Genomic DNA, 27,127 nt, shown 5'->3' with positions numbered 1-27,127 from the left:
GGAAAGAATGATGGGCAAGATACTCCCAGACTTGGCTTTCATAAGACTTACAACCAACTGGGGGTCACAGACAGCACAAATAAGTACACAAATAAGTATTAAAGTATGTGACTTGGTATATAGAAGAACAAAATATGCCAGGAGCACGTGTAATAGAATGACCCGGCCTAGGCTGGGTCGGTCAGGCAAAGCTTCTCTGAGGAAAACAGTATTAATGCTGAGACAGGAAGCATGAGGGGTGGTTAGCCAGATGGAGAACGGGGAAGAGTGTTCTAGTCTTAGGACAGAACATATGCGAAGGCTCTGGGATGAAAAAGAGGGTGGCACATCTGAGGGGAAAAAGGAAGATGAGTGGAGTTGAACATAAAGATGGGATACACAGGGACAAGATTGTGTAAGTCCTTATGGGAACTTAGCTTTATCCCTTGTGCAGTGGAAACCATTGAAAATTTACATACAGGCTGAGGTACAATATTTTTAAAGGTTCACTTTGGATGTATTGTGGGTAACTGGAGAGATCAAAGGTGGAAAGGGGCTAAGAGACTCTCACAACATTTCAAGTCAGAGAGAGATGATGGTGAGTCGAATGAGGCTGGGGTGGTGAGGTTGGAGAGAGAAGCCTGTACATATGTGAACTGGCTTTTCTGCAAACTTGACCTGGGCTATGTCCTTTTTCACAACTAATTAAGCCAAAGCATTTAAGCCAGGTCATTTCCTGGGTAATAATGGCTCCCCTTTCTGTAAAATGGTACATCCATACTTATTTCGTCACAAACAGTGCTTAGCACAGCCGGACACCACCAGGAAGATTCCAACAATGTAAGGTTAATCCACATTTGAATAATAATAGATTTTAAGTGAAGTGATATCACTTCTACCCCTTGATAAGGGACCCTCAATACACGATACATGGAAAATAATTGGTTTCGTGTAATGAATAAAATTATAACTGTAACTTAATAAGATTAAATGGAACACCCAGATGTATCATAAATAGCTTAAACCATCCGAATTATAAACGAACAACGTGCATTTTATTTAGACCAAACCTTCCTTAAGTAGGTCACTGACAGTGGCTCCTCGCATCTTTATGCATTTGCCTCCTGTCTCTCTCTTTGCCCACCCATCCCTGCTGGGCAGTCTGGTGGGATCCTCCGCGTTTCACCACCTTCTTACTGTGCTCATTCTCCTGCGCTCAGCTTTTCCGTTGCATTTCCTCTCTTTTTTCCTCTTACTTTGCAGCTCTCTCTTTTGTTCTCTCATTTCCCTTTGGCCTGATCTGCCCCTTCTCTTCTGCCGCTGCTCCCTGCACTGATTTCTTGCCCTTTCCTTCTGTTCTTTGTTCTTTCTTCTTTTCTATCCTCACTCATGGTTTCTCTCAGGAATCTCTGCTACTTTCCAGAGGAGAGAAAGAAGTTAAATTCCAAACTTACCCAGGTGGGAATGAAGCCTGTGTCTCTAATGCAGTCGGGAGAAAAAGCTGATTGGATTAACCAGAGAGCTCCAGCCCTACTTCTGGGAAACAAAAACAAGCGATGTTTACCAGGGACTTTTCAAGGCTCCATCAGCACCATTTTTTTGCCCAAGAAGTTAGCTTTGATGCCCGAGTTCTACCACTAAAGCTCCTCCTTTGGATGAAGGCTTTACCTTCTTGTTTACCCTCTTTATTACCAGATAGAGGGTAACTATTAGCACATTTTTTGATAATGTCATCACACATACAGCAAACTGAAACAAACACACAGTCGCACGAGATCAGAGTTTTTAGAATTGCAAGGGACATTAGAAAAGTTTGAAGAGCAGGTTAGTTGACAAGAGTAATTAGGTCTCACCTACCAGGGAGGAGGCTTTAGGCAATAAAAGTAAGGACAGGTTCATTTTTATGGGATGTAGAGTGAAGGACAGCATGAAGGGAATGAAGAATGACTCGGCTGTGCTCAGGGTCCCTGGGAGGAAGATACCAGGACAGAAGGCCACCAGCATAAGGGAGGGCAAAGAACACAAGTGGTTCCCACTTTGTCTCTGGGCATATGCGGGTGCCAGACCAGGTAGGTACAGCTTTGACAATGGAGACTATATTCACTCACTGTGAATTTTCACTGCTCATATCCTGAGAGTCACAGAAAAAGGAATATGAAGGCTCGAAGTCATTTATGTATTCACGCCTTTAACAAATAATTATTAAGCCTTTACTTTGTGCTTGGTACTATTCTTGACAAGGAGAATACATAGTAAACTAAACGAAATTTCTGCCCTTAAGGATCTTATGTTGTAGTGAAGGAGACAGATAATAAACCCCTAAACCTATAAATGAACCGCTACAACTATCATTCCTCTTGTCATTACTACCACTACTGTTCCTATACTACTAATAATGATAATCAACCCTTATCTGATGCTTACAATTGGCCAAATATTGGTCTGATTCTTTTTTTTTTTTTTTTTGTCTGCGCCACGTGACTTACGGGATCTTAGTTCCCTGGCCAGGGACTGAACCTGGGCCCTTGGCAGTGAAAACGCAGAGTCCTAACCATTGGACTGTCAGGAGATTCCCTGTTCTGATTCTTTTACATATATTAACTCCCTTAATTCTCACAACTCTCTTCTAAGGTAGGTGGTATGATGATTCTCATTTTTTTTTAAACCTAATTTTTAAAATTTTACTTATTTATTTATTTATTTTTGGCTGCGTTGGATCTTCATTGCTGCGCGCGGGCTTTCTCTAGTTGCGGTGAGCGGGGCTACTCTTTGTTGTGGTGCACAGGCTTCTCATTGCCGTGGCTTCTCTTGTTGCAGAGCATGGGCTCTAGGCGTGTGGGCTTCAGTAGTTATGGCACGCGGGCTCAGTAGTTGTGGTGCATGGGCTTAGTTGCTCTGCGGCATGTAGGATCTTCCCAGACCAGGGATCGAACCCATGTCCCCTGCAATAGCAGGTGTATTCTTAACTACTGTGCCACCAGGGAAGTCCCATGATTCCCATTTTTACAGATGAAGCATAAATAGGTATTTGTGGTGTCAAGATCACCTGGCCATAAGTGGAAGAGTAACATAATGTCAATGATAAATATTATGAATAAAGAGAAAAGTCCGTGCCTGCCATCTACGACGGAAGTAATAGAATGCAGAGAGTAACAACAGTATAGCACTTGGAATCTGAGATCTTGGGTCAATGTGCTATATCTGAGCTCTGTGACTTTAGGTAAAACGTATTGCTTATTTGGGGCCTCAGATTTCTCATCTGTTAAATGAGGATAATGAAACCTAGTTAGTGGTGTTGTAAACATAAAATCAGATTGTGTAATGATCATAAAGAACTGAGCACAGGCATGGCATTCAATATATACATAAAATTTAAACAACAGGGCCAAAACAAAGTGAGGAGAAAACAAATTGCTTGTGGCTGAATGTTTCTGGGACAGGAAATAATTGTGTTTTCTTAAGGATTCAGTAAGTCAGAAGACTAAGAAGAAATAGAGGAGACTCAGATCTTTCTGAGGGAAATGAACTCTTCAAGAAGTGATCATTTCTTGCAGATGTGTGAGGAGCTCAGGCTGACTAGGAGAGAGCATCAGAGCAGAGGGAGAAGCCAAGCCCTGGGGGACTGTGGGACTTGACACACCACAGGGGTCCCTGGAGGGATCTCACAACCCCTCTTGGTCCTAAAACACAGGCTGAAAAAAAACAAGGGCTGGGCCAGCCTGGGGCCTTGTTATTGAAAGACATCTCACCTCATGGTTTATAGGTGGCTCTTTATAGAGATCTAACAGGAGAGAACTTGGCCTGAAGCAACGACGTCTATTTTCATTAGTCTTAGACAACCTCATAATCCTCCCTTTTGCTTTTCCCAGACTTACTCTGCTCAGCAGGGATCTAGATAGTGTTTCCCATTATCATAAAATGAAAAGAAAAATCTTTAGTTGTCACTAATGTGTTCCTCGGTTGTTTTCTCCTTCCTGTAATCATGTTCTTCGCTTGTCAAACAATTCTGCTTCATTATTACCAGTCTGAGATGTGGCCAAGTTCATTCAAAGGATATTGTGGAGAGACATTTTATTCTTGGTTGGTTAGTTGGTATCCTGAAGAAGTGTAGGCTTCGTGATCCCAGATTGATTTTCTTGGTCAAAATCAAAAAGACTTCAGGAACCATGACTTCTGCCCAAGGGCAAAATAAAACATGTTTAGCTCTGGTGTTAGAATGTACATTAGCATTGGAGTCAACACTCATGGTATGGAAGTAAAGAAAAATGGAATTTACGCTGGGTTTTGCCAATACTAACACTTTTGGAAAGCTGTTTAGCCTGTTTATGATGTGCTTTTTTCAGTGGTAAATGGGGATAATAAAGGTTCATCAGATGAGTGTATTAGACTGTGGTGTGGCTTCAACGGGATTTGTCTTTAACTCATACTGGGGCATTCAATCAAGAGAGAGTAACTTACTGCAATAACTTCGTGGGGACAGAAGACACATATGGTACATGGTAAACTTTGTTATATTACAAAACATGGAGTTTAACCCATGTAATATCCTTAATAAGAAATGTATTAAAAATACATACATTCTTTCAAACTCCTTGATTTTATTTAGTGCACTTGAGAAGTATACTAGGTGGAAAGTGCTGAGGGAAGAATTCCCATATGTTTGTCATTATCAATATTAACATGCTTCCTTAAATGACTAAGTATGTGTCATCTTTTGTGGAATACCTAAAACACACTTGCTGGTGGCACGTGTCAGTGAGGTCAACCCTGATCTAGCTTCCTTGGTTTACCAGATGGCCTATGGGCACTTTTGAGTGATTTCTAATCAACCTTGATCTAGCTTCCTTGGTTTACCAGATGGCCTGTGGGCACTTCTGAGTGATTTCTAAGTGAGTCAAAGTTGGAGCTCTCAATTGCTCCTTGGCCTCTACTTTTTAAATTATGAAATTAATAATTAATCAATTAATTTCCAGCTTTGGCCTCCATATATTCTGTTGATTCAAATGCCTGACACTTGTTAGTTAACTTTTCTGAGACAAATAACCTGGAATGACTAATTGTCACCACAGCAACTTCAAGTTGTATTCATTAATATATGTTCTTACCTGTAAGTCTAAGTAGGTGCCCAATAAATATGTGTAAACCTATTAATAGTCATCACCAGTGTGATTAGCGCTCTCTTTTACTTGAAAGACCCTGTCCTTTGAGTGTGAAGCCATTTGGACGTATAATTGATGAAGAATCAACACTTGATAGAGAGTTTTGATTCACTCAGAGGAGTCACAATAAGAGATTCAAGATGGCAACAACACACACAATATTTTTAAAACAGCTTCAGGAAACTGGCCTGTAAACCTGACAGGTACTTTGAGTGGGATTGGGATAGTAGTCTTTATGGAAAGACACACATTAGTAGCTCTAGACTGGATTGATGGACTTGTAGGCAACATCTGAGCAAAAATGATTGATTGCCTTTTCAGTACAAAAAAAGTCAGTTTCACATTAACTTTTCAAACATTTTTTGCTGAGTTTCTAGCAAATCAAAAGCATCATCCTTCATTTTTTAAAAAGTAGAGTAGAATCTGTGAAATACTTTGAGCTCTTGGGATATAAAAACAGAAATACTCACTTTACTTTTCTTTTTCCCTAAGTTTATTAGAGCCCACTTTCCATAGTGGCAGTTACCTAAGCTAACTCTTCCTCTCTCTCCACCGAGGTCAATAGCAGGTTATGGAAGGAATGAATGGTAGTGACGCCCCATTCCCTGAGTGTGGGGTGTCATTTTGCTCTACTCTTCATGGGTAACTACATTCTTTCATTAATTCAACAATTATTTATTCAGAGCCTACTATGCCAGATGCTGAAGTAATTTATGGCTGAGGCAAACCCACCAAGCCAAGTGGGTTTTTTCACTGTTTCTTATGTAACCCTTTCAAAGAGAAAAACTTACCTGTCAGATACCCACCCCTATACTATCCTGTCCTATGAAGACATATTCCTCATATTAAGTTTTTTTTTAAATAAAGGATGAAGCTTTTGATTTGCTAGAAACTCAGCAAAAAGTGTTTGAAAAGTTAATGTGAAACTGACTTTTTTTATACTGAAAAGGCAATCATTTTTCTCAAATGCTACCTACAAGAACCAGGGAGGCCAGATGTGGGTGTCCACACTTTCTAGTCCTTGTTTATGGAGAGTAGTGTTTGCACGCTGCTGTCCTGCTTGCAGTGCATCTACTTCTCTCCCAGGACTGAGGTGATGCTACAACAAAGTACTCATGGAGCAATACAGAGTAGAGGTCAAGAGCTGGGGTCTTGGAGCCACCGTGCCTGGATTCCAAGCCTGATTCTCCATGTGTGAATCTGAGACCTTGAGCAATTTGCTTGAACTCTCTGTAACTCAGATTCTTCCTTGTAAATAGACAACACAAAAATAAATAAATACTGTCAAAAAGATAAGTGCTATGCAGAAAAATAAATCATGGTGAGAGACTAGATAGATGGAGTCATCAGAACAGTCTTCTCTTAGAAGATGACATTTAACCAGAGGTCTGATTGTAGTGAAGAATAAACCACATATGTAACTGCTGTTCCTTTCATAGAAACATGCAGGTGCAAAGGCCCTGAGGCTGAAGTGTGCTTGGGATAATATTACCTATTAAATACAGTTGTGAGTTAATTCATTTAAGAACTTTAAATAGAGCCTGTACATAAATATTTCTTGATAAATGCTAGTTGTCAGTATTATAAGACTGCTTCATATATTATAGAACAGCTAGTTCAGATCCCCACCTGATGTGAGGCCACCCTGATGTTTGGGAACACTGCCACCTGCTGTTTCCTGCTGGAAAAACTAGTTCGTATGTGTAAAGAGTTGAGACGCCAGTGCTATGTCTCATCTGGGACTCATCCTTCCTCCCGTGTCTTGGTTTCTACTGGCCAGACATCTATTCAACTCCTTACGTCAACTCTATCTTCTGCTTTGTATGAGATTTCTGTTGCCAGTACTGCCTATGTCACTTGCCAAGCCCCAGCCCTCTCACCACCATCGTGCCAGGGATCCAGGACAATTGTTTATCTTGTAGGGAGATGTCTTTAGACACAGAATACACGTGTCACTGGGGCCTGTATTTTTGTCACATGGCTACTTCTCTCTTTGAGCTTAAGAAACTCTACAGAAGAATAAAGACACGCAATTATGGTGGAGTTTATTAGACCACCCACCTGCTCCAGGGGGGCTCTGGTGGTCTCATGAAAGAAAGGTAGACAAGCTCCCACAGAGCTACCACTGTCTCAGTGCATTCACCAATGGAGGCTTGCACCTGCTCCCATGGACTCAGGGCCTTCTGAAACAGTTCTGTTGAATTATTCATGATTTGTCATTTTTAGAAAATTATACTTCTGGGTACCTACCATCTTGTCCATAGTTGGAAAAGTGACAAGTGGAAAATGGCCTTCTAGTCACACCTTGGTCTGGCTGTGCACACAGTGGTGCCATTTGGTGTTTTCTTGTGTAAGAGTGTGGGTATCTACAGAACTTGCTTAAGGAACACATCTTATATGACCAGTGCCCTAACATAATCCCCTAACATGGTATTCCATAGTCAATCACATCAGCAACAACAGATATTACTTGTGAGCCTATTAAAAGTTAGATATTATGCTAATGTTTTTCTTTGTTACCTCATTTCAACCTCACAACAATCCCATGTAACCCAGAAATTCCATACTTCAGTAGCACCATTAATACCCAGGTCACAATCATCTGGGTCTATGCTTTTTGTCACTATCAGATGTCCAGCATCTTTACCAGTTTCCCTTCCATGAATTTCTTGGAACCCTAGGAAATTCTTCCCACCCCCAAACCTGGCTCTCTATGCCATGTTGGTGTGGATTTGGGCCACCCCTGGGCTTTTTGCAGGTCTCCTTTTCCTGCCCTGAGATTTGTTTCACTCAGGCAGCAGCTTCTATTCTCCCTGGCACAGCTTTGTCTCAAGTGTAGGCTCAGATGCTTCCCATATTTCCCTTCTGTGGTAGGGAAGGTTGAGCTGTAATGTTTTAGCGAGACTCATGAAGGCTTTTGGGAACAGACGGAATAATACACAGAAGACTTAAAATTGGTTACTAGGTATGATTGCTTTCAGAGCCCTTGGGCCCAAGCCCCTCTGAGGCCCCTTCTGAGACCGAAGCCCCTACAATGTACTGATCTCCCACTCCTTTCTTCCAACGTGTTGCAGAGGCCAGCTCATGTTGGCAATGAGACTTCCTCAAAAATGTGTCTTGTACTCTGATTCCAAATTTCTTCTTCAGTTCTAAAGATGGACAGCCATGGGGACAGTTGTCCCCGTTATCTGAAACCTAATCCTTGGGCTCTCATTTTCCACCCCAGGATGAAGAACAACCTGGTCCCTACGCGCAAGGCCTTTCCCTAAGCCCTACCCCCAAAGGCAATGCACGAAAGCACAACAAACCAACATCGGGACGTTTGCTAATTTCTGAGTTACTTCCTGTTGACTCACCTCACATTTGAGACATAAAGAGAGACATCCAAATTCAGCTTCAATATTCCCAGCGCAGGCCCTCATAAACATGAGACTAAGACTAGTGACTGTATCCCCCTGATACTTCCAGGCTCTGCTCCCAACCTCTACAGTACATATTATCCTAGTGGATTCCCACCACTAGTGGATTCCCTATGGAATAGATAGTATAGGTGTGCCTTTTGTCATTTATTATGCATAAACATTGATGAGATTGGAACTATTATTAGGTCCATGTAACGGACAAGGAACACCAGGTTTAGAAAGTTTAAATAACTTCTCAGACATGGTGGACACTTGTGCACAGAGCGCATCCTGGGTACTACACGTTCCCTCATCCAATGCTACCCTCTTGGTCAAGGATAATCTACTATCCTTATAAACTCTTTGGCCATTTTGAGACAGGCTGGGACCTGGGACCTGGGATCCTTTGCTGCAGTGCTGCAGTGCTTGCACCTGAACAAACATCTCCTCAAACAACAAAATACAAAGAAACTATAAGGGGCTAAAAATAGCTGTATGTATGCACAGTTGGGGCAAATTATGGACAACAAGAAAGACCAGAAAAATCCAACTGCCACTTCTGAAGATCTGAGAGAAAAACAGGGTGTCAGGAGAAAAAATAGGGTACTGCAGCATGCGCCCTGCACTCAACACCACCAAAGGGGTGGACAAACCACCTAAGACAATCCTCGCACCTCACCCCTGGACACATACCTACCCTCACCCCATATAAGGAACCAGTTCAGCTCATCCCTCCTCAGGGAGTAAAGCCTTGACTGAATTTCTTGTCTGGCCTCTTATCAATTTCTGTTGATTGGGGAAGGCCAAGAATCCTGATCAGTATCAATTTCACTAACTACCACTGTGTCTAGTTTGCTTTCTAGCTTTGGAGTGGGCTGTACAGATGTGCAAGCATGTCTCCAGGTCTATACCCACGGACTAATCACCAAAAAACACAAAAAACACATTTTCGAAACATGCCATCCCTGATTTATCACTCATGGACAACACAGCCCTCACTCCTCAACCTTGGGGTCTCTACAAAGACTTTTTTGGACTCCTTGATCCACAGAGACCTTCCTTGTCTGCACTGCTATAAGCACTTCTTTTTATTTTCCTTAAACCACAAAACGTGGCGTTTTAGTATATATTACAAAAGGTCTTTATTAATCACTACATTTCATCATACTTTGTTCCCCTATGCTTTTTATTTCTATATGTGTTGGACCTGTCTTCCACATAAAATTAGAACTCCTTTGAAGGTAAGGACCATGTCAAACTTATGTTTTCTCTTAAGAATTTAATATTATGCTAAGTTCATACAAAATGCTAAATGAATATTGGCTTGATAGATTGTTGACAAGAATTAACCAAAAAAAAAAAAGAAACTGGTATAAATAATTTTATAATGTCCCTTAAAGTGTATGTTTTGAATTATTTTCATATGGACAAAACATTTATAAGTGCTACAAATTGTCAGTGATCACTCTAGAAGCAAGTAGTAAAGCCTTTTTATCTTTATTAAAAAATTTTCAAAGAGATGAATCTCATAGTTCATAGATAAATGGTGGAAAAGGAAACATACACTTCTGATTTTTAATAACTTGAAAAAAGAGTTAAGTTAGTTTCTTAGGGTTTCTGAGTAACAATTTTCACACATTAATTGTTAAGTAGTCTTTTTTTTTAAAGCTTGGTGCTATTTTAATATTGATTGATTGATTGTTTGAGTTTTGGCTGTGTCGGGTCTTAGTTGCGGCGTGTGGACTTCTCTCTAGCTGTGGCGCGGGGGCTCCAGAGTGTGTGGACTTTGTAGTTGTGGCACACGGGCTTAGTCGTCCCTCTGGCATGTGGGATCTTAGTTCCCTGACCAGGGACTGAACCCGTGTCCCCTGCATCAGGAGGCATATTTTTAACCACTGGACCACTGGGGAAGTCCCAATTGTAGGTAGTCTTATCTCAACATTTTCTAAAGTGTCTCTAGATGTCTTAATCATCCACCTTATATAAACATATTAAAAACTTGAGCCTTGCAATTATATATATAAAAAAAGGAGGGTAGCGTTTTGGTTTGATTTCGGTGACACTGCTTCGTGAAGGCAAATGCCAACACCTCCTGTTGAAGCATTTCAGTTTAATGAAGTTCCTTTTAACATATATTTAATAAAATACTGTATGAAAAGCTCAAGTATTTTACTACGTGCTTTGTGAGCAGCACTTCTCTTTCTGCCTTTTTGGGAAGCTCTGCTGCCTTCTGATTATAAATGATCTGTATTTTGTGTTGTTTCTTAATGTTTCCGGAGTCTAACATTATGGAAAAGCAAAACCTACCTCAGGAGCATTAACATATAAAGCCAAAGATTATCTTGCCATGAGCCATCGCTATGGCCTTAAATAATATAAATTTGATCAAAATCAGGTATCGAAGCAGACGACATTCACTGGAAAGTTGGCATTCCTTTTCCTACTTTCTGAAAATCCCCAGAAACTTGTTTATTTCAGTAAAGAGCCCACCATCTTCCAAACACATCAGCATTTCGAAAGCTTTATTTAAATACCTCTGCCAAATGAAAGGCTCCTTTCATGCCATTTCAAGCCCTGCAGTACCAAAAGGGTAAATAACTTGAAGATCACTTTTGACTGACTTGACTTTGAAAGAGGCACAGGCTGGGTAAACAGCCGCTCAGCCGCCAGACGCTTACCTGCCTCTCTAAACAGTCATCTGCTAATATTGAGAACAATGATCAACACCTTAATTCGCCGGATTAATGAGTTAGAGCCCATAGAAAAGGACAAAAACCCATAACTTTTCCACAAACTTAGTTAAATGTCAAGGTGTTTAAAGGCCTAGTTAGCAAGTATATTAGATGAGATATGTCAGTTTCCCAATTTATGACTCTGACTTGTCTCTTGTGATTCCTTATAGCCTCTAGCCATTCTCCTCTTACCTGAGGCATTCTCTGGCAAAAACCTGATGCTTCCAGTCATTCTGCATTCTTGTGTTTCTTCAAAAATAATTGGACAGGCACCTTTCCATAAACAATCATCATTAGTTATATACGGTACACAGATCCGAACACCACACAAATAAGTTTCAATGGAATGTCTTGAGCCAAATAGTAGTAATTTGCCCTGTGTGTTACAGATGTGATTGACAGAGAGTTAATGCACTTAGCACTTTTCCAGGGGGCTCTGAGCATCAGCTCCTTGATGCTCACAAAGTCCTGCTCCCAGAAAAGTGACATAGACATTGACCATTGAGTTTGTTGCTATTCAATAGATGGTCCGTTTCCAGAATCTATGATTAAAGTCATTATAGGAACTGTCAGTGGGGGAAAGAAATGGAAACTGTCACAAGAAGCAATTGTCTGAAATGTTCATGATTCCCATAATATTTAACAGTTTTAAAGCAGGGGATTTTAACCTAATGAAGATCAACCTAAATTATAAAGCTGCAAGCTTCAAATATTTTCTGCTATAGGTTGTTGAATCCCACATCCCTTTATTTTCTTTACTTTTAACCTTCTTGGGAAAATTCCGAAAAAATTAAAATCAAAATAAACCTTTGTACTTATGGCTATGAATGAAGTTTACAACAAAAATGAATTAACATCTTTCAAGTATCTTATTAGAAGCAGGCATACTGTGTCAAAAGATTGAGGAAATAAAGCTGAAACTGAGTAAAATAGTAGCACATAATTTGAAAGATTTGAATCATTATTTTTATATTCAAAGATGATGATAACTTTAATATTTGATAGAACACAGTCTTTCCAATCCGGCAATGATCCTGGACATGTTTATAAGTTGCCAGCAGGTTTTTCTTTTTTTTCTGATGTTAAAAATGAAAATTTCTGATTTAAAATCAGAATTTGTTATGTTTTTTTAATCTTCTATAGAGAGCATTGGCGCTACAGACCATTAAAACGATTTATAAGTTCAAACATATTTTTTGAGATGCATTCATTACAAAAAGATTCTAAGTATATATTTCAAGTGTTTATTATCACTATTAGATGATCAATGACTAGTTTAGCTCATTTTGTACAGTATTTAAAAACAAATGGCGTGTCTGAAAAACTGTCACAGACAAGAGGAGCTTCAGAGACAGGATGACTAATTGTAATGTGGTATCCTGAACGGGATCCCAGGACAGAAAAGAGACATTAGGAGAGGCTGGTGAAGTTGAATAAAGCATAGAGCTTAGTTAACCAGCACTGGTTCCTTAGTTGTGACAAATACGTAATAGCACTTAGAGTATGCCATGGGACACACGTATACTAAAAAAAATGATTTGTTGTTTATCTGAAATTCCAATTTAACTGCGCGTCCTGTACTTCATCAGCTAAATCTGGCAACCCTAGTAGTAACGTAAGATAATAATGTTAGGAGAAACTGGATGAGGGGTATACCGGAACTTTCTCTAATATCTTTGCAACTTTTCTGTAAATCTAAAATTATTCCAAAATAAAAAGTGTATTTACATTTTTAAAAAGCAATGGGAAAACATACAGCCAAGAAATGTAGTTTGCTTTACTATTTTAGTCAGAGCATTTTACACACCTAAGAAAGATTAAAATCTGACACCAGCCTAAACTTTAATTTTTTTCAATATGTAAACAAGTTCACCCTTTAAAAATAATGTATGTTTTAACCCCATTTGTCAGTAAAAGGAGAGCCTAGTACAATAATACTAACAGTAATATTCTTCTATTTATTTTTCGTTCGTCACCTGCTACGCCCAGGTTTTGACATTAAGAATATTGTGTTTGATATTTTCTGCATTAAAAGCCACTTTAGGCTTTGGTTCCATTTTACTCCCAGTCAGAAAGATCAGAAAAAGCTCAGGTCACACAGTGAGAAACTTTATCCACTGAATGAGACATTATCCATTCCACCAGACTGCAAATCAAAGAGTATCTCTTAGGCTGCTTAAAAATTCATTTTAAAATCTGATCCTGATTGTACTTTTATGGTAATTTCATACCATCAATCATCCTTTTACCTTTAGTCTCTGGGTCCACTGGTCTCCCCATAGATCTCATTCACTCTCCCTCATTATAATTCTTTAGGTGAGAAAACAGGGGAAGAAACCTTAACAGAAAATGAGGGAAAGATGTAAATTTCTTGAGAAAAGTCAGGTTCACTAAGAAGCAGAGCTAATGATATGTTCTGATCTTCCCTTCTTTGGGCAATTAAAAGATGGGAGGAAAAAAGAACCCCAAAAAGGCAAAAAAAAAAAAAAATCTCCCATGCAAATAACATATTTGTAATCTGCATTTGATCTTACTAACAGACCTCATAGTTTTAAGTTATCAGCCTCCTGACTTGTTTTTGCCATTGGACGTGAACAAAAGAAATATTTTTGAAACTCTTGAGAACTCTTTCATTGTGTGATTCTTGCCTGCCCTTCACCGGGCTGCCTCCTTTCTAATTCTGTTTTTAGTAAACGGAATTATCAGAGTATAGAATTATCAGCAGGCAGCTATGAGCCACACAGAGTAGGCCCCTCTCTAGGTATATAGGTTCACATAGAGTTATGGGAAATCAATAATATAACTTTGGTTATTATTCTCCATTTGGCAATGTATATATGCCTGCTCCAGCTAACAATTAATCACTGGAAAGGAGTAGCATGGGGCTCTGTATCAGCCAGAAAGCACTCGTGGCAAGTGAAATGATTTCTAACATCCAGTTTAAGTCAAGCATTCAGTCAGCCTTTTCAGCATGATTCAATTTTACTAACAGTAAATGCTATATTTTGGCTCCATTGATTTGAATGCTGACTCCGGTGTAAAGCATATTTCTTAGAGCAACAAGAAATGTAGCAGGTAATAAACTCAGCAGCGAGCTCAGCCTCGGTACATTTAGATTGGAATTTAAAAAAAAATGGCCATTAACCACAAGGGAAGCAATTGACTTCACTGAAGCCCCAAGTCCAGCTGCACCATCGTTTTTAATGCCTTTAACAAAATGTTGCCATAAACCACAGAATGCCAATAATAGCAATAATCCCTCCAAAATGGGTTGTTACCAGCAGTTAGTGACCAGTTACTTAGTTAATGGCCTGAGGGGAAAGGCTTTAAGAAAGCCGTATTCGCTATTTCCTCTCAGGCAATTTAACTGGATGCATTAAACTGCATTTTCAGTGGGATTTCAAAATGTTTGTGCTCTGACAAGGCACTCATCTTAAGGTCTTTTGATTAAATCTCCATCTCCACAGTCTTAGGAAGAACAAATAAGCAACCCATCTAAATGTGGGAGGGGGATAATTTGAACAGTCTCTTAATTAATATCAAGTGACAATCTGAAATATGTAAAAATATATTTGCCGATATCATGCGGAGGTTCTTTGTTCTGATGTAACGCTCTCTGTTATTGATGAGCTGTAAATGGAAGCCTCCCCTCCACCCCCACTCCCACCCCCGCCCCGTTCATTCATTTCTTCATGCAAATGATAATCTCGCTGCTATCTTTGTGGGGTTGACTGTGAAGATCAAAGGCGATTCTACTTGTGAAAGAGATCTCGGTGATGCTGGGTACCAGAGGCAGGAACTGCTAGCCAGCCTCCACCTTCATCGCTAGTAACCAGATGCGCTTTGGCACAGCTACCTGGTTGATTCTCACATACGCCCAGAGAGTTAAATGCTAACTTCCCTTGCAAAGGCAACTGGGGTGGGAGTGGGGAAGTGACCAAGGAAATGAGTTTTTGGTAACTGCTCCCAGCCAGAGCTTAAACCCATTCAAATTTAGATTGAAAAATCAGGATTTAAGGAATTCAGTTTTTACTTTAGGGCTTATAAAACACCAACCCCACTTCTGAAAATGTAAACTTTTTATCAGATGTCTGTTTCTTACAGGACAGTTTCTGTTAGAAAGAAATTGTGCTCAGCATGCAAATTAAGTCAGGCCCATAGACCTGGGGCTTTGAAGTGATTATGAGTTTTAAAATTCCATAAGTGAAATAATAAGAATGTAATTATTAATATTGGGACAAACTGTCTGATGCTGTTCTTATTGGGCACCATAATGTACATGAACACAGAGGTGTTTTACTCACATGTGTGAGAAAAGCTGACTTAAATATATTTCAGGTGATAATACAGTATACCATAGCTGAGATGGTCATAACTAAATAATAATAAGAATAATAGTAATAATGCATGTAACATTTTTCTCTCAGAAACTCCAACATAATATTTCAAATGCCATCTTTTTTGATGCATTGTTTTTCCTATTTACACCTGAAGTAATTTCTTCTGATTCGTATTTTACATATGCAATTAACATATTAGCATGAGGCATGGCCATCAAAACACTTCTCTTACTTCAACACGTTAATCACAGGAATATACTTCTAGATTTTTTTTTTTTTTTTTTGCGTTACGCGGGCCTCTCACTGCCGTGGCCTCTCCCGTTGCGGAGCACAGGCTCCGGACCCGCAGGCCCAGCGGCAGTGGCTCACGGGACCAGCCGCTCCGCGGCATGTGGGATCCTCCCGGATTGGGGCACGAACCCGTGTCCCCTGCATCGGCAGGCAGACTCTCAACCACTGCGCCATCAGGGAAGCCCCTATACTTCTAGATGTAAACTCAAATGTTCTGACACTTTTTATACACCAATCATTCAGAAAGGTGAATAGGTTAGGGAGTATTATATAATTCACCTACTTCCACAGTCTATTGGTTTTAAGTGAAACACTTCAATTGTCCATTATTCGCAACCATTTATCTAACTTTGCAAATTAAGACAAAAATGATTGACATTACAAAGAAAATGGCCTGCCTCAGGCACTGGTTTGCTGCTACTCATCAGGTTCAGTGCAGTCTCAGATTACAGATGCTCACTTTTATGTGTGCACTAAGGGGACAAAAGTAAAAGGCATGCCGTTTGTACCATCTAATCTATCTATCTATCATCTGTCTATCATCATCATCTTTTATTACATATTATATGTAATATGTTTCATATTTCACTGTGTGGGGAAAAAAACAAGCAATATAAATGAAGCCTTACATAGTAAGTTTATCAAATGGAAATTGTATTTCAAGGGAAATCAAATATCCATTTGAAATCAGAAGTTCCTCTTTTCCTCATAACCAAAGATCAGGTGGGTCTAGCACCAATCCCTTTTAAAGAATGGTTGGAAAATGACAGAGGGCAAGGTTTGTCCCCTGAAGTGGATGTGTTATGAATGAATGGAAAGGAAGATGCTGCCCCACTCTGAGGCACCATTTTACAGTGTGAAGGGCAGGAGGGAGACGGCCCAGCTCGAGGCAGATGAATAGGAATCCTTGCCCCAGAAACAGAGTTGAGCTTGTGCAGAGGAGGGAGGTGCTGAATCCGCTTCCCTCAAACCTGGCCTTTCTCCCCCAGCCCCCCAAATGGCCATTTTATAGATGTCTGAAGTTATTGTAGGGTAGAAAAAGCTGTTTATCCTGCAATGCACCTCAGGAGAAAATGATGATGTAAAAGGTCTGGTTGAAAGGGTGTGAGGTCATGGCTTCTGCAGGGGAAGAATGGAGGGATTCCAAGTGTGGGCATGGATGCATGAGGAGAGGCTGTGGACGCAGTGACCCAACTTTGCAACTCTTCGGTGTTTCTTCATTTGGCCAGTCCTTTTGCCTGTAAATGCATCTCTCAGGAACGTTATACAGATTCTAAAATAGATTAAGAGTGCTGAATTCCTCAGAAAGAAGATAAGCAAGCATTCCACTATGACCACGTCTTCAAAGATTACAAAGAATGGAGAGAAAATGCGATGTCTTGCATATAAAACATAACATTAATTCAGAATTCTGCTAACTTAATTTTCTTTTATTTGACACAGTGCTAATGTATTATAATCCGAAGAGTAAACAAAAGTGTGAAAGGAACGGTAAGGAGTACAAATTCTTTTGGAGGACCCAAGTGCTTTGTTTTTTGTTTGTTTGTTTGATTTTTTGCGGAACGCGGGTCTCTCACTGTTGTGGCCTCTCCCGTTGCGGAGCACAGGCTCCGGACGCGCGGGCTCAGCGGCCATGGCTCACGGGCCCAGCCGCTCCGCGGCATGTGGGATCCTCCCGGACCGGGGCACGAACCCGTGTCCCCTGCATCGGCAGGCGGACTCTCAACCACTGCGCCACCAGGGAAGCCCCCAAGTGCTTTGTGTTCACTCACAAATGTCGCCATTAGTGGGAGAGAGTGATGGGGGGTCAGAGGGAAGGGGAAGACAACATGCTGATTGTACTGTTTGGTGTTTTCTCACATATTATTACATTTTAATTCTCAACTATGAGGTAACTATTATTATGCCCAGTTTACAGCTGGGAAAGCCATAGCATTATGCCCAAGCTAGTATTTTGCACAGCTAGTTAACTGGCTGAGACCCCAAACCCCACACCAAATCTCCCAGATGCCAACACCCAAGCTCTTTCTTGGGCAATAATTTAGGGTCCCAGTACATGCAAAATCAGCCTAGCAGGGCCTCTGCCTACAAACCCGTCGATAACAATTAATTTGAATAATTAGAACATATCTGTTATTGCAGTTACGTTTTTAAATACCAATTTTAAAGACTACACATTTCCAAAATAAATTTTCCACATATAGTTTTGATCCCTGACATAAGTTTCCATAACGTCTTGGCTGGAGACAAGGGTCTTTGGAAAGGATGTTTTTACCTCCACTCATGGCCTACTTACTTTGCCAAATGATCAAAAGATTAAAAAGAGCTTTTCTGAAAGGTTTTCTTAGGATTATATAATATGTACATTTCTTTCACTCACTGCTCCCTAATCTGCTTTTATTTTCAGGCTCTAAGAGATATCCTAGGGACACACTTTTCCAAAGAATCTGACACCAACCCTTGGGCTGCTTATGGAAATGGAATTGCAAACACACAGCCCTTGTACCTTGGGCTTAGCCAAATGTGAAAGATTTTTCAAATTACAAGGTTATTCAGTAACCTAAGCCATTTAATATGAAATCACAAAATTTTAGGGCTAAAAGGGACCCCTAAGAACATCAAGTCCAACTCCTCAAATGTGTTTGAAATCATTAAAGTGAAGCACAAAGTACCAAGTAAAGCTGATTTCTTCAAAAGTGTTTATCTCGATGTGGACCCTCCTTGCTAAGGACACTTTACTACAAGAAATTCTCAGCATTCTGGCTGGATGACAGTCCTTGAATGTGAACAAAGTAATCAAATCTGATTTGTGCACATAAACTATATTATAACAGGGCAATGACTTTCAGACTCTGCTCCCATTCCACAAGCTGGACCATGGGGCTTCACTGTTAAAACTTAATGAATGTCATCTTTTTTCAAATATGTAGGAAAGAATTTAATTGATAGAATTTTCTCTGCTAAGATTTTTACCCCCCTGGAATATTTTTAAAGGCTTCTCTGTTTAAGACTTTACTATAAACTATCTCGTTTAGAACTAAACTGAATTTGTTCCTTTAATGTTTCATTATGTTTCACGTTATGACTTTTAGTTGTTCAACTAGTTGAATATCTTTGGGACTCACAGTAATAGCAGGCTACTTTCCTGACCAAGAAACTGGTGCCACAAAAATAAAACTTTTCCTTTTTAAAAAAAATTTTATTGAATAATAGTTGATTTACTATGTTGTGTTTAATTTCTGCTGTACAGCAAAGTGACTCAGTTATACATATATATATATTATTTTCCATTATGGTTTATCACAGAATATTGAATATAATTCCCTGTGCTACAGAGTAGGACCTTGTTGTTATTCCATCTTATGTATAATACTTTGCACCGGCTAATCCCAAACTCCCAAATCATCCCTCCCCCACCCCACCTCCCCCTTGGCAATCACAAGTCTGTTCTCTATATTTGTGGTTCTGTTGTTGTTTTGTAGATATGTTCATCCATGTCATATTTTAGATTCCACATATAAGTGATATCATATGATATTTGTCTTTTTCTGCCTGACTTACTTCGATTAGTATGATAATCTCTAGGTCCATCCATGTTGCTGCAAATGGCATTATTTCATTCTTTTTAGTGGCTGACTAATACTCCATTGTATATATGTACCACATCTTCTCACAAAGATACCATTTAACCAATTGTCAGAACTACTTTTACATCACACAGCATAAAATGTTCTAACCACATTTCTGTAAATGGTACATTATAAATAACATTCTGTAACATGTTTGTTAATCAAATAGGGAAGCAAGAATAGAACCAACGATACACATTTATCCAATAGATTCCCAGAGAAGTCTGAGGAAGCAGCTGAGGACTCCTGGGCTTGGGCCTGTCCTGGGTGGGCCTGGACCAAGGGGTCAGGTCAGCAAATGGGGGGAGGGGGGAGATGCACCCCAGCAGGTGGTACAGTTGGTTCATTCTCTTCAATAAATAAAGTAAATAAATAACATGGGTATGATTTCCAGGACTTTGCCCATATGGCTCATAGTAAGTCATTTGTGAGTCAAGAATGAATCATAGTATGAGTGATGAAAGCACAAAATAAGAGAAAGGACTCTATTGTAAAATACATGAAAAGAAAGTCTAATAGGAAAAGTTGAGTTCATAAAATAGAAAGGAAGTGGTTACTGCTAATTCTTCAAAGAACTGACATAGAAATTTGAGACTATTTTTTTTAATGGATCTGGAAAGACCTATTAATTGTGCCTGACCTGGAATTTTTTAAACAAGTTCCTAAGGCTAGTATTGTCTCCTTTTGTTGGCACAGCATTGTGATTCTCATTTAGAATGTCAAAGTCAATGTAGGATTGCAGGATTAGCTTCCCGACTTTTAGGTATCAGAACAGAGGTTAGACGCTGAAAAAAGCTGCCTAAGAAAAATGGGGCAGAAAGGTGGTAGTAACGTATATTAAGATTCAAGCAAGTTACATAGCAAGTTGTATGGGCGTCTCATTCAACCTCGGCAGCAAAGCAAGTCAGGGGAGCTAAAAGTAGGAACAATTCTTCTCCTAGCAAGTGTCTGGGGAAGCTCTCCTAGTTGGTCCTCTAATTGGCCATGAAGATGGATAAGAGGATATGAATGAGATGAAATCAGCAAATAGAATTCTATGGAATAAGGATAGACTATAAGCAGAAAAATTAAACTAAAGGATAGAATTCTCCTGTCGGTACGTTGTAATCCCCCAGGTTTTTTATGCCTTCTCTGTGTGAGACTTTAGCCTAAAATAGTATCTCATTCAGAACTTGTTTCTTAGGATGAAGTGCTTTGGTTTTGATGACTGAGCAAAATAATGTGTTGGAAATAGCTGTTCTTTATCCTTCAGTGTGTCCTTACCACCTTGCTCTGCATCTGACACATAGTAAGTGTGTAACAAACTATCATTAATGATAAAATAAATGAATAAATGCTGTATGTGTGGGATTCTGATGAGTGGAGAGGGAGACGATTGTAAAGTAGAATGTTAGTACTACCTCAAAAGGGTTGTAATTTCAAAAGTTCTTTCCATTTCCACTGCTACCACCTTGGTCCAAATGTTATCATCTCTCATGTCAACCACTGCTAGTTGGCCTTCCTGCTTTTACTCTTGCCTCTTACACCATTCTGTTCTCTGCAGAAAGGCTGAAGTAATCTTGTAAAAATATGAATCGTATCATGTCGTGCTCCTGCTTTAAACCCTTCGATGTGTTCCTGGAGCAGTTAAAGTACAATCCGACCTCCTCACTGAGCCTACAAGGGCCCTGCCTCACCTGGCACCTGCCTAACTTTCTTACATTTTATCCTTTGCTATCTGCTTTAACCCCTGTGCTCATCTTACACTTACCTTCTTCCTATGCCAAATATGTGCCAAACTTATTCCCACCACAGGGCCTATGCGCTAGCTGTTCTCTCGCCTGGTAAGCCCAGATGCTCACAAAGCACGCTCCTTCCTATCATGAGGCCCTCAGCTTACGTCTCCTCTTTGGAGAAGGCTTCTCTGAACGCTCTGACCACTCAGCCAAAAAAGTTCCCAGGTGTTCTCTAGGACATCACTGATTATCCTTATCATTCGGCACTTGTAACAGTTTGCTCCTTTCTTGTTAACTTCTTTATTGTCTGTCGCCCCTGTGTTAAAGGATAAGTGTCCTGAGAACTTATTCGAACATGCATCCCCAGGAACCAATCTGGCATTTAGTAAGTGTTCAGTAAAAGATTGTAGAAAAAAATGGATAAACGAGTTGTCTTGTCATGACTATGCAAAGAGAAGTGCTTAGAGGAGTTAGTACATGGGAGGGGGTCGCCGCAGCGTGTGGACACAGCACAGAACATAGCACGGGCCGCCGCCGGCAGATTGGGGAACTGACGGCTGCGCGGAACCCACAATCCGCTGCCCACTCGCCGTTATGGAAAAGCACGCCGCGCTACACTATTGGCTGTTCTACACCAGCCGAAAGAGGGAGGTGGGTCTACACTCCTGTAAGGGCTGGGGTGGGGTTCTCGCGAAGCCCCCCTGGATGAAGGGGACGCCAGGGGCAGGAGGGGTGGACAGAGGAAGGTCTTGGGGACCTTGACAAGGTCTTGGGGAATCCTGACAAAAGAATGGAAGTTCTGTGGGCTTATGGGTATTTCTTTGCATGTCCCCAATGTCAAACAACAGATTAACACAAGGGAGACATCATTTAAACAAGAATATTTTTGGTATCATGGAGACAAAGCAATGGCTTCTTGAATGGGATTCTTTTCTTTTCATCCTTTTATTTGGAGCACTCCTCAGATGCGAACTATTTAAATTTCATTTGATCATGTTTGAAACTTAAAGTTTTCAAGTGGCTGTTTTCTCATAACTTCTGACCTGTTTCACAAAATCTATAGCGTTTGGGTGGAAAGAAGGGAACCCTCCTACACTGCTAGTGGGAATGTAAATTGCTGCAGCCACTATGGAGAACAGGATGGAGGTTCCTTAAAAAACTAAAACTAGAACTACATATGACCCTGCAATCCCACTCCTGGGCATATAGCCAGAGAAAAACATGGTCCAAAAGGACACATGCACCCCAGTGTTCATGGCTATTTACAATAGCCAAGACATGGAAGCACCCTAAGTGTCCATCAACAGAGGAATGGATAAAGAGGATGTGGTACATATATACAATGGAATATTACTCAGCCATTAAAAAGAATGAATTAATGCCATTTGCAGCAACATGGATAAACCTAGAGATTGTCATACTGAGTGAAGTCAGACAGAGAAAGAGAAATATCATATGATATCCCTTATATGCAGAATCTAAAAAGAAATGATACAAATGAACTTATTTATAAAACAGAAACAGACTCACAGACTTAGAGAACAAACTTATGGTTACAAGGGTGGGGGTGGCGAAGGGTCTGGGGGAGGGATAGTTAGGGAGTTTGTACACACGACTATATTTAAAATGGATAACGAACAAGGACCTACTGTATAGCACAGGGAACCCTGCTCAATGTTATGTGGCATCTGGGATGGGCGGGGAGTTTGGGGGAGAATGGATACATGTATATGTATGGCTGAGTCGCTTTGCTGTGCACCTGAAACTATCACAGCATTGTTAATCAGCTATACTCCAATATAAAATAAAAAGTTAAAAAAAAAAATCTGTAGTGTTTTAGTGCGATTCTTGCCAGCCAGTGCAGGCAGGATGGTTTTCTGTGTTTCAGGTGTATAAAATTGTTGACAAATAAACACCGACTGTGTCAGGAGCTAACATATTCCTAGGCAGGGTGTTCTAATAGGAATTTGCGATGGGCTGGGGGAAGGGGTGTGGGTGATGAAGTGGAAATCTGTCCACCCACACTGGTGGAAAACCTACTTTAAAACTCACCCAGCACCAACTGTACTTAATACGGTTGTTACAGGGAGTATGTGTGCTATGATGGCAATGTGTCAGGCCTAATTGGGACCTTCTGAGAGCTAAGAGGACGTGCAATTCTAGCAGGAAAATGTTAATCCAGTCACAAACACTGTATTCAGAGGAAAACTTCCCTTCAACCCTCCCTGACTTCCTTACTTAGCTATTCAAGGCAAGTGATGGGTGCATGCAAACTTATAAAAATTTAAACTATTTGGGTGCTTTCGGAAATGAGTTACAGAGCCCAACTCAACAAAAAAAATTCCTCCATGAAAATGTGGTACTTAATAGGTACAGCTGAATCCTCTCTCACATAGGGGCAGGTCCAGCCAGTCAGAAAACCACCTGGATTTACAGGAGTGACATTTGCAGGTGATTCAAATACAAACCAAGCCTACACTGTGAATGTAAGCCCCAAGGAATTCACAGCTCTCTGCATTCACCTTAATTTCCAATTTTAGGTAAGTGTTCGCCAAACCATTTCTGGAATGATAAATGGAAAGTGATATGAGAGAGACATCTCTCCTTCTCTGGCTTAGAGGGAAGCTGAGGAGGGGTGGAAGCTTGTCTATGTTGGTATAATCAATTCCGCTGTCGTTAATACCCAGAGAAGGGGCTATTCCCTGCAGGGGGCTGACCAAGCTTGTGGTTTCCATTGGTCTTTTGCTGAAGTAGAAGCAAGGGGTCAAGGTACTCCTCAGGTCATGAGATGACTCTAGAGGTCATAACCTTCACATCACCTTGCTAATTAACAAATAGTGAATGAGAAAAGCAACAACTCATAGATGCCAAGAAACAGTTTCCTCTTCTCACTTGTGGGTCATACAGTGTGGTCCACCATGAAAAGAAGCTTTGACCAATAAAGCATGAAGACTATAAAGATAGATCTAAAGGGAATAAAGCCAGAGAACTTAGGGAAATGTACTTTACCATGTCTCTCCTTTGTATCTGAAAACAAAAAAAATTCTAATGGGTTTCATTGGGAATCTAGATGTATTGGGGAAGTTTGATGTAATTATTGAATATTTTTTGTCTTGGCCTGTTTCTAATAACATTCATTGATCACATACCATGGGCTTTACATTCAATTCTCACAACTCTAAGAAGCAAGTATATTACTATACCCATTTTCACAGACAAAGGAGGTGCACTAAATTGCAGCACTCCAATGAGAATAAAATCCCACCTAATGTATTATTTTCCAAAAAGGATTTGAGCAAAACTGGAAAAATATTTTGACTTGCAAGAAGTGCAGACTAGACTGTCCTTAGGAAAGGACATTGGCCACGATGAGGAAGAGAACAGCGTTCCAGACTTAAATGAGACTTTCAGACACTGGGTATGAGCACTCGTGTGTCAGAAGCAGAGCTTACATGGATCAGAAATCTTGCTCAGACCTTTTTCCCTGCTACCTGAAATGAAAGAGGCCCTGGTTCATAGTATTTGCCTGGACTGCTCGCCTGTGTCCTGATAGCTGTTTACTAATGTGTTTGCTTTGTTTGTATAAACATGTTATCTCAAGGGCTGCAAGGGGAGCGATGTGGTAAATCTCCCTAACAAGAGCTCTTCTAGGAGATCATTTGTTTCCCTGCATCCACTGTGTAACTACACGTCACTTCCTGATCAGTTACATTTAGGACGAGGTGGGGTGATGTGTCCTGCCAGGTTCCCCAGAAGCAATTCTTTGTCTATCCAGATTTCTTCCAGATCATTTCCAAAGATCTGTCTACTTGTGTTTTAGTTCACCAATGTTTTGTTTATAGCGTCTCACGGAGACCAGACAGTATAGAGGGGGATGCTGTGTTTTGTGATAAGTTTTCCTTTCAAAGCTTCAGGCTCAAAGAGAATTGACTAGAGTGTCAGGTGACCTTTAGCTGAGGCTTAACAAATCAGTACCATCCTCTGAACAGAAAACAGCTTTATTGGACATCACACACCAAACAAACCACAGCAACTTAAGTCGTTCTCAAGGATTCAAAGTTAGAATAATGCCTATTATAAAATAAATTTTAAAAATTTCCCTTGGGGAATTTTTGTCCCTTAAAATATTTTTCCTTTCTGATGAAACTTATACAGAAGTAGCAAACATTACTTTTCCTTTCCTCCACCTTCAGCTCGGTAAAAAGTAATGCCAGCCAGAGACACTAACTCCCGCCTTGTCATACAAGCTAAAGTGCTCTCACTATCTGCCATGCCAGCTTTAAACTTACTCAAGGAAAAAAAAAAGAAAAAACAGATCTCAGCATGAAACTCATTCTGACTGTAGGGGGCCCCAGGAACCGTGTTTAAAAATTCAGCAGACAATGTCCTCATCTCATATATGAAGTTCTTTTTATAAATACGTAATGCTTTGAATTTTAGGAGCCACTTTCATGATTGTTTTTCTGGGGAATCTATGAACTCAAGAAAATATGCTATTACAGGTGGCATTTTCAGAGACTATGGCATGCTCCTGGCTTAAGAAGACCATGCACACACTGCTGGTCCTTGTTGGATTCACACAATGAATGCTTTTAACATTGTCTTGTAATGCTTATTTCTGAAACTGATGAACCAGCCGGTGGCAAAATGGGGAATATTGCAAAATAGTTTCGGACACAGAAAAGACCAGCTTTGTGAGTGCATCCGATACCTGTATCCCTAGTCTACACCCACACACAACCCACGTCCTCCATTAAGGTGGAGGGACACAATAGTGAGGTTTCTAATGTGTAGGATAACGTATTCAAGGACAGCTGTCAATGCTACTCGATGCTCCATCATCAGTAATAAATGTAGAATTTTCTTTCTTTTGTACTTACTCTCCCAATTCATCTCAGGCATCTCTGCTTTGGGTCATATGCATCTGTGTCAAGGCCCTCTAAAAGACAGGGCCAGGGAGATTTCTCTCTCTCTTTGGGGTGTGAGATAGGTCACAATTCCCCCAGAGCCGAATGGATATGATGGGATACATAAACTTAAGGACAAAAAAGGAGGAGCAAAGCTTTCGATTCCAATGGTCCAAGAAGACTGACTAACTCACCAGGCCCTGATGGTTTTCCATGGAGACCCACTCAGCACCCCTTCTAGAAAACAAGGATTCTTTGTTACTTATGATAATCCAATGTTGATATTTCTCAGTGTCCTCCTGGGACCAAAATCACTTACCATGGATACTCATTGCTCTAGGTCCACAGCAGTGAAAGGGCATTGGGGAAGGATTTGGCGGTGGCCAGGATGTAGACTCGGGTTGTCTATGAAATTAACATCTCTAGCATGATGGTTCTCAAACTTTGCAGCCAGAGTTTAGAAGACACCGACACATGTCTTGTGGCTCTTGACAGAGGCAATTTGACTGATGCATCCTTTGCATAATCTGCCTATAAAGAATAGCAACTTTTTTGTTTTATCTGTTTGTTTTTTGTATTGAAGCCCTAAGATTGTGCGACCAAAGGGCAGATTACAATGACTTGATTCTGAACTAGAAGGCAGAAATTACTTACCATAAATCTGGGAGCCTGAACAAAGAGGGGAGGGTCAAAACTTTATGATATGTGTCAAATATATTCATAAGTCAAATTTTGGTAACATGCTAACATATGGAGGTTTAGGCATATTAAGAATAATTTTGGGGGCTTCCCTGGTGGCGCAGTGGTTGAGAGTCCGCCTGCCGATGCAGGGGACACGGGTTCGTGCCCCGGTCCAGGAAGATCCCACATGCCGAGGAGCGGCTGGGCCCATGAGCCATGGCCGCTGAGCCTGCGCGTCCGGAGCCTGTGCTCCGCAACAGGAGAGGCCACAGCAGTGAGAGGCCCACGTACAG

Source organism: Lipotes vexillifer, unplaced genomic scaffold (assembly GCF_000442215.2).
Source record: "Lipotes vexillifer unplaced genomic scaffold, Lipotes_vexillifer_v1.1 scaffold269, whole genome shotgun sequence".
NCBI classification, from domain to species: Eukaryota; Metazoa; Chordata; class Mammalia; order Artiodactyla; family Lipotidae; genus Lipotes; species Lipotes vexillifer.
Note: the sequence above shows the minus strand (reverse complement) of the source record.